This window comes from Macrobrachium nipponense, chromosome 31, assembly GCF_015104395.2.
Source record: "Macrobrachium nipponense isolate FS-2020 chromosome 31, ASM1510439v2, whole genome shotgun sequence".
Classification (NCBI taxonomy): domain Eukaryota; kingdom Metazoa; phylum Arthropoda; class Malacostraca; order Decapoda; family Palaemonidae; genus Macrobrachium; species Macrobrachium nipponense.
The window spans coordinates 30,207,903-30,215,402 of NC_061093.1; the positions used below are offsets into that span (position 1 = coordinate 30,207,903).

At 33.6% G+C, this 7,500-nt stretch overlaps 1 long non-coding RNA gene across 2 annotated transcripts in view; it reads left to right on the forward strand.

Moving 5' to 3' along the window:
* Positions 1–7,500, forward strand: part of LOC135206497 (uncharacterized) — a 133,249-nt gene that overhangs the window by 116,794 nt on the left and 8,955 nt on the right. The window contains exon 3 of one of the 2 annotated variants that reach the window (XR_010312765.1): positions 554–736. The exons of the other annotated variant lie outside the window; for it this stretch is intronic. This is a non-coding gene — a long non-coding RNA (uncharacterized LOC135206497). Of the gene's footprint in view, positions 1–553; positions 737–7,500 lie in introns of those variants that run through there. 2 annotated transcript variants of the gene reach the window in all.

The following is a 7,500-nucleotide window of genomic DNA, read 5'->3' on the forward strand; positions in this document are numbered from 1 at the left end:
ACGGAAATAACCTTGAATATAGCTTATTGTACTTTTCTTTCATGGGTAATCATCAGTGTAAAACAAAGGATTAATTAAAAAAGGTAAATTTTTTAGAATGACATTTTATACATAAAAAGAACAATTAAAATAATTGTAAAATTAATTACTTTTTCATTTTTTCTTCAAAACTGAGCTACATGAGAAGCTCTTTTACATTAAGATTAAATGCGATACACTAGCAACCGTACAATTCATAAAACATATATTAATATGGTTTTATCAAAATCTAACCGCATTATTATTAAAGCATTTTGTTAGTCTCCTATTCTATTACTTTTTTTTATCTAGTTCAAAATCTGTAGATTGTAGAAAAAAAAATGCTGCTACAAAATTCACCTGAACATGAGGTCATTTTAGACAATATTAATGATGATTTAAGATGTCTTACTTTTATGCAGACGTCTGCCTTCAGATTTTTCCAGATATGTGGGTCATAAAAAAAATAAGGCAACGTAAATACAAAATCTGAAAATAAGTAAAATATGCTATTAAGAAATGCGTCATATTACAGCTATGTAAGGAAAAGAGCGGAGAGATGACGTCACAGAGGAATTTAATATTGTATCAACATCAACATGTACCGACGAATTTTCAAGAATTACAACACCAACATTTACCCTGTACTGTCTCTGATTACCCCGGCATTTCGACTGGTGTATTTTCTGTTCTTGTCAAAGTTTGGTCACTTGATAGTCACGTAATTTCGAAAACCAAGGTTAGTAACTTTTAGCATCTACTTTTTCAGTCTTCCAAAACTTAACAAAAGAGCGTTGCTAAAGAATGAGTAAGTATCTTTGATGGCTGTAGCTCTCAGATGTAATTTTTTCTATATATCCAGTTAATAGCATCATTTTGGCTATGGTGTTATCTCAGGATTTTGGTTGACTTTACAATACACTTTTGTCCCATTATTACTTAGCCTATCGGTATACTGCTGAGAAACATCGCATTTGATTTACTTCTTTTGCGTTCAACATTTTCAGATTGATAACTTTACTTCTAATTTTGGTGTAGGAATAGTAGCTTCTCTGAACAACTTTTTATACTTTTTTCTATCCTGATGCTAAAGATTTTAGAGATTATTTTAGAGATTATTACTAGATTGAAGTACTGTTGTACGTTTATCAACACCTCAAGCTAATTACTTTTCATTTAAGTGATGAAATAATTCTGCTCTCTCATTTTTAATAGACGTATAAAGTGTTAAATGTCATGAAGTAAAATGATCTTGGACTCGAGTACTAATCTTATATATATGTGAAATAGTGTAAATACCTAATGTAACTTCACTGTGACATTTTTCTTCATTGTTAATTTCTTTACCATTCATGCCTAAGTCTTCGATGTTGTTAATTCAAACAAGTAAAAAATGCGCCGAAGTTTCTTCATCGCAATCGAGTTTTCTGTACAACGTATAATGCAAATAAAATGCAATATAAAAACATCAGCTATGACCGGTAGCGTTTCAGTTCCTCGCCAGATGCGGTAGAGTGAGGATGCGTCCCATGCTTCCGGAAAGTGCTGCCAGATCCACAATCCACGGCTAACTTTAACCGTAAATAAAATAAAAACTACTGAGGTTAGAGGGTTACAATTTGATATTTGATGATTGGAAGGTGAATGATCATAATACTAATTTGCAGCCCACTAGTCTCAGTAAATTTTGTAGATCTGAGGTCGGACAGAATAAAGTGCGGACGGACGGACAGACAAAGACGCACAATAGTTTTCTTTTATAGAAAATAAAAAGGGAAAGAGTTACTGGGTTGAACTGCAGGCTTCTATGAAATGGAATGGTCATATGTTAGAGAACTGTGATGGAATAATAACGATTAGAGCGAGCAGCAATATAACTAGAACTGAATAACATGGAAAGCGAAGGACGATAACCCCACAAAAATTATGGAAAATTAATTGGTCTACAATTCCATTGGACTCCCGCAATCAGTAACTTACAGCAGAGCCGAAACAAGTCTCCAGTGATTGCATGACACGAAGACCTCTGGACAGTGAAAGTGTGACATCGCGGTACTTCAGCTGTACAAGAATGTTGACGTTTTATGAAAAGACTAAGAGACCCTAACTTAGAGAAACATGGATCACTGACGAGGTTGGAGCCTCCCCTTTGAAGTAACCCTATGCTAAATAGACGAGTCATGAATTGTGTCAATCATGGTTACCATTTCATGGGAGAGAATGCCAACGTATGGAGATGTTTTGGTAGAATGTAAAGCAGCCGGGATCTGCTACCTCTCACATCAAATCAACTTTTCTAGCTAAAATGTCACAAAATATTTTGATCATCTCTCACCGCGCGAACGGAAAAAAAGAGGAGGAACTGAGTGCATTGCCCTTATAAACTCAGATATTCCCATGCGAGCTGATGAACGTCTGTGAGCATCTCTTACTTCCCCTTTCAGTGACTATCGAAATCTTGAAGATTATTTCACTACGATGCCAAATAGACCACACGAACTCAGTTCTTTCCATCTTTATGATATAGCTTTTTTCTATATTTCTTGTGTTGATTGAACTCAATGCTAATCGGTATCTTATTTGAAGAATCTAGAACTGTATATATATATATATCATATATATATATATATATATATATATATATATATATATATATATGTGTGTGTGTGTGTGTGTGTGTGTGTGTTTGCATATACAAACATACACGCAAATACCACGCGGAGTACGAAACTTTCAGGTTAATATTCGCTCATAACGTCAAACATTAGCGTACCAACAACAACATACAACTCCTTTGGGCACTGTAGCATCGAATAATTTTCGAAGAGAGAGAGAGAGAGAGATAGAGAGAGAGAGAGAGAGAGAGAGAGAGAGAGAGAGAAAATACTCGCCCATAATGTATAGCCTTATCGTACCAACAACAACATACTAACCCCTGTGGGCATTGTGGCATCAAATAGTTTTCAGTATCGTGAGAGAGAGAGAGAGAGATTAAAGCCTCGCGGAATAAATTTTTCTTATTGTATTTACCAATTTGTATCGGTTTTCCCCTCAGGCAAGCTATTCACGGTAGCGTCCCATGATATATCGAAACAATACAATGATTTCAGCCAACCTTTTACTTTTTTATTACTATTTTTTTAACAGAACATTGCATTTTTTTCGGCTTTGCTTTTTATTTCCTCTCTTTATGTTTGTGTGTTTTTTTTCTGTTTCTTTTTTTTATTATTGGCAATTGCTAGTCAATGGAGCAAAGTTTGATTGAGAGCTCAGCGGAGACTGAAATTCGTCACGGGTCGGCGAAGCGCCCCGGCAGTTCTTCGTGATATTGCGACGGCGGCGTTTACAAAAATGCCTCCAGTCCCTCTGGCCAATGCAGCTCGGCAGCGCTCTAATATTTATGAATAATTTTATCGGGGCATAAAAATGAATGAAAGGAGTGATGGTGCAAGGGTGAAAATTGCATCTCCGGTGAACTACATGAGTGCAAATATTGACTTTAAGGGAGAGAGTGAAAGGGGCCGCCGGGGTTGGCCGTCCGGGGAGGTGGGGGGGTTGGCGGTGGTTTCCCCCCCGGGGAGAGGGGGGTTGGCGCTAAGGGGGCGATTGATACGGGGGGAGGAGGGCGGTCAGGCAATGAGAGAGAGGGAGAAATTGAGAGGGAAAGAGAGGGGAAGGGTAATGATAAAGAGGGGGAAAGGAAGCATGAGTAATGAGTTACTGTAGAAGCCTCACTCAAAAATCTGGAATTGAAAATGGGGGAACGAGGTGTTCGTTCGGATAATTAGGCTATTGATTTTTTAGGAAGGCTTTGTAATGGATGACGGACGGTTATGGGTCAGCTGTAAACACCGATGTAATTAAACTAGAACAAATAACATCTCCGTGAAATGGGTTCCTCCTACCATTAAAAACTTTATCGTAAATATTAGTTACTCATTTCATTTTTTTCTTCAGTAATTTCAGGTACTGTTGAAAACAATCGGCGCTTAAAATATTCACCGCTTTGCAAATATTATTCGCTGATTTCTTTATTTTTCTTCAATAATTTCACGTGCTACTGATAATAGTGAAAGATGAAAAAGTATGTTATTTGCTTTGCGAATATTATTTACTGATTTCCATATTTTTCTTCAATAATTCCATGTACGATTGAAAATAATCAAAGCTGAAAAAAATAATATATTCACTGCTTTGGAGAGACAGAGAGAGAGAGAGAGAGAGAGAGAGAGAGAGAGAGAGAGAGAGAGAGAGAGAGACTTTATCACTAGTGAGCAGTGGCAAGAGAAAATGTAATTTCAAAATGAAACCAATGTTGTTTCTCGAATATTCCGGGAAATTTTCCTTTCAAGGGCATTACTCCGTCGAATGTATTTCATCAAAGGCTCGCAATCATTCATGTTTTTTTTTCTCTCTCTCTCTTTCTCTTTTCCTTTGCCGTATTCCTAGAGGTACGCTGATGTTTTATGAAAGAGACGGACATCGGAAAATAGGCTCGTTTTTGTATGAAACGCCGAGGGAAGGGAGACCGTTTTGTCACCTGTTCGTGAACATCAATCAAGCAAGTGTGTCAGTTTGTTAACTAAATTCTCCTATTTCAGACAGAGTTGTTGGATGTAGCCGGTTGAGCGCGTTTGATAGTTTTCCTAACTAGTTAATTGGTTTTGCCAGTCTGTTAAAATCCGCAGATGATATCATTGTAACCTATTATTAGTGCTGATCATGGGTTTCCCGCGGTCACAATTCGGTTAGACAAAATCGATAAGGGGTATTTAACGTCAGGTAAAAAAAAAATCAGAATTTTGCTGGTAGATAGCGTATCAGAATTGTGGATTAACCTTTTCCAAAGGTTGAATTGTAAACTGAATAGGGGGTTCCACTGAGGATTATCTGATGTATTTGTGTAATTCTTTTTTTTTATTTCCCCAACGAACAAATAATAAAAGTAATCTTAATTAGTCATTGGCTGTATAATCCATATAATTTTATATTTAAAAAAAACTAGAACATTTTTATCTGGATTATTCGGTACAGTAAAATGCATGAATTATACTTTTTAAAACTGTGTTTTATATAGTTTAAACGAATAAAAAAACATTCTCTTTAGGAAATTATTGCAATTGAGTGTATTCTTGCAATGGCTCATTCGCCGAATCTTTCCAGAGAAGAGCCGGCGTCACATCTTTCTTACACTTATTAATCATTTAAATCTGTAAAACTCTATCTTCCTTTAAAAAAAGGAGAGGGACTCTTCCTTTCAGTTTCCCATTCCCTTTTCATTATCAGATTAAGAACCCAGAACAGTAACAAAAAAGGGTTTCGCGTGTCAGCTCAATCCGGTAGTTCATACAAGAGAAGACGCTTTATTCTCTATTATCATGGTGAGATCTTGTCTCTAATTTTCACTGTTTCTTACTTTAATAGCACTATATACGAACATTTATCTGATGCATATTACATTCCGGAAGTCATTAAGTAAATGTAAGGAAAGTAAATGTAATATGCTCCGCTCGTCCAAGAAGTTCTCATTTCATTTTTACTCTGCTTAATATTTCAGAGAAAAATTATATTTGAATTGTTCGTCTTATGCAAGTGAATATGGCGGTTCTGCGTGACGGGTGTTTCTTATCTCAAAATATCTTCATAATCAAAGTTTATTCGTTTTATGTTCTTTTCTCAAAATATCTTCATAATCAAAATTTATTCGTTTTATGTTCTTTTCTCAAAATATCTTCATAATCAAAGTTTATTCGTTTTATGCTCTTATCTCAAAATATTTCATAATCAAAGTTTATTCGTTTTATGTTCTTTTCTCAAAATATCTTCATAATCAAATTTATTCGTTTATGTTTGATTCAAAATATCTTCATAATCAAAGTTTATTCTTTTATGTTCTTTTCAAAATCTTATAATAAATATTCGTTTTATGCTCTTATCTCAAAATATTTCATAAATCAAAGTTTATTCGTTTTATGTTCTTTTCTCAAAATATCTTCATAATCAAAGTTTATTCGTTTTATGTTTGATTCTCAAAATATCTTCATAATCAAAGTTTATTCGTTTTATGTTCTTTTCTCAAAATATCTTCATAATCAATATTCGTTTTATGCTCTTATCTCAATATATCTTCATAATCAAAGTTTATTCGTTTTATGTTTGATTCTCAAAATATCTTCATAATCAAAGTTTATTCGTTTTATGTTCTTATCTCAAAATATCTTCATAATCAAAGTTTGTTCGTTTTATGTTCTTATCTCAAAATATCTTCATAATCAAAGTTTATTCGTTTTATGTTCTTATCTCAAAATATCTTCACAATCAAAGTTTATTCGTTTTATGTTCTTATCTCAAAATATCTTCACAATCAAAGTTTATTCGTTTTATGTTCTTATCTCAAAATTTGATCGTAATCAAAAGTTTACTTGTTTATTATTTTGCTGCCTCAAAATATCGTAATCGCATGTTTACTTGTTTATTATTTTATTGTCTCAAAATATTAAGGTAATAAAATTTTTACTTGTTTATTGTTTACATGGCTGTCATGAGTATTAATTTGTTACTTGAAAAAATAAGATGCAAATATTTGCCATCATTCAGAATATTTTTCTTTCGAAGTTTGTATGCAGATGAAAAATGTTAATTTTAGCATGAATTCCAAAATACGTTGGTCTTGACAGGTTATATATTATTTCAAAATGGAATTCCTGTCCACTGTTACCGCCTTATACTCTGACGTCAAGTGCATAACAAATCACAACTTACTAAAGTTTTTATTCTGCTTTATAGCGCCATAAGAGTATTTGTAATGTAGTCCGTTTTACTTCACAAGTACGTAATAAGTGGCATTAAATTTTCATGCAGGTATGCGAGTTCGCTCGCGTTTCTGTAAACGACACCAAATCTTCAAAAATATTTTCTACATTCAAAAAATGTAGCAAAAGGAGATATATATATATATATATATATATATATTATATATATATATATATATATATATATAGATATATATATATATCACACACACTACACACACCACACACACACACACACACACACACACACACACACACATATATATATATATATTATATATATATATATATATATATAACATACACACACACACACACACACATACATACGCCCCGCTTCTTATTTTTCACCTGTGGATATGTGTGATAAATGAATCACGTGCTAAAGTGATTATAATCATATATATATATATATATATATATATATATATATATATATATATATATATATATATATATATAGTATATGTGTGTGTGTGTGTGTGTGTGTGCGCGTGTGTGTGTGTACTACTTGTATGTGGTTACATCTGTGTGTGTAGTTTTTGTACAATTACACTGTACTTATGATCTGCAAACGTCATTATTTTTTCATTCACCTTTTCATCGACCTGTTTACGTAACGATATCGTGACGACTGTGTGGTCGTAACCTTAGGCATATCAAGTAAGTG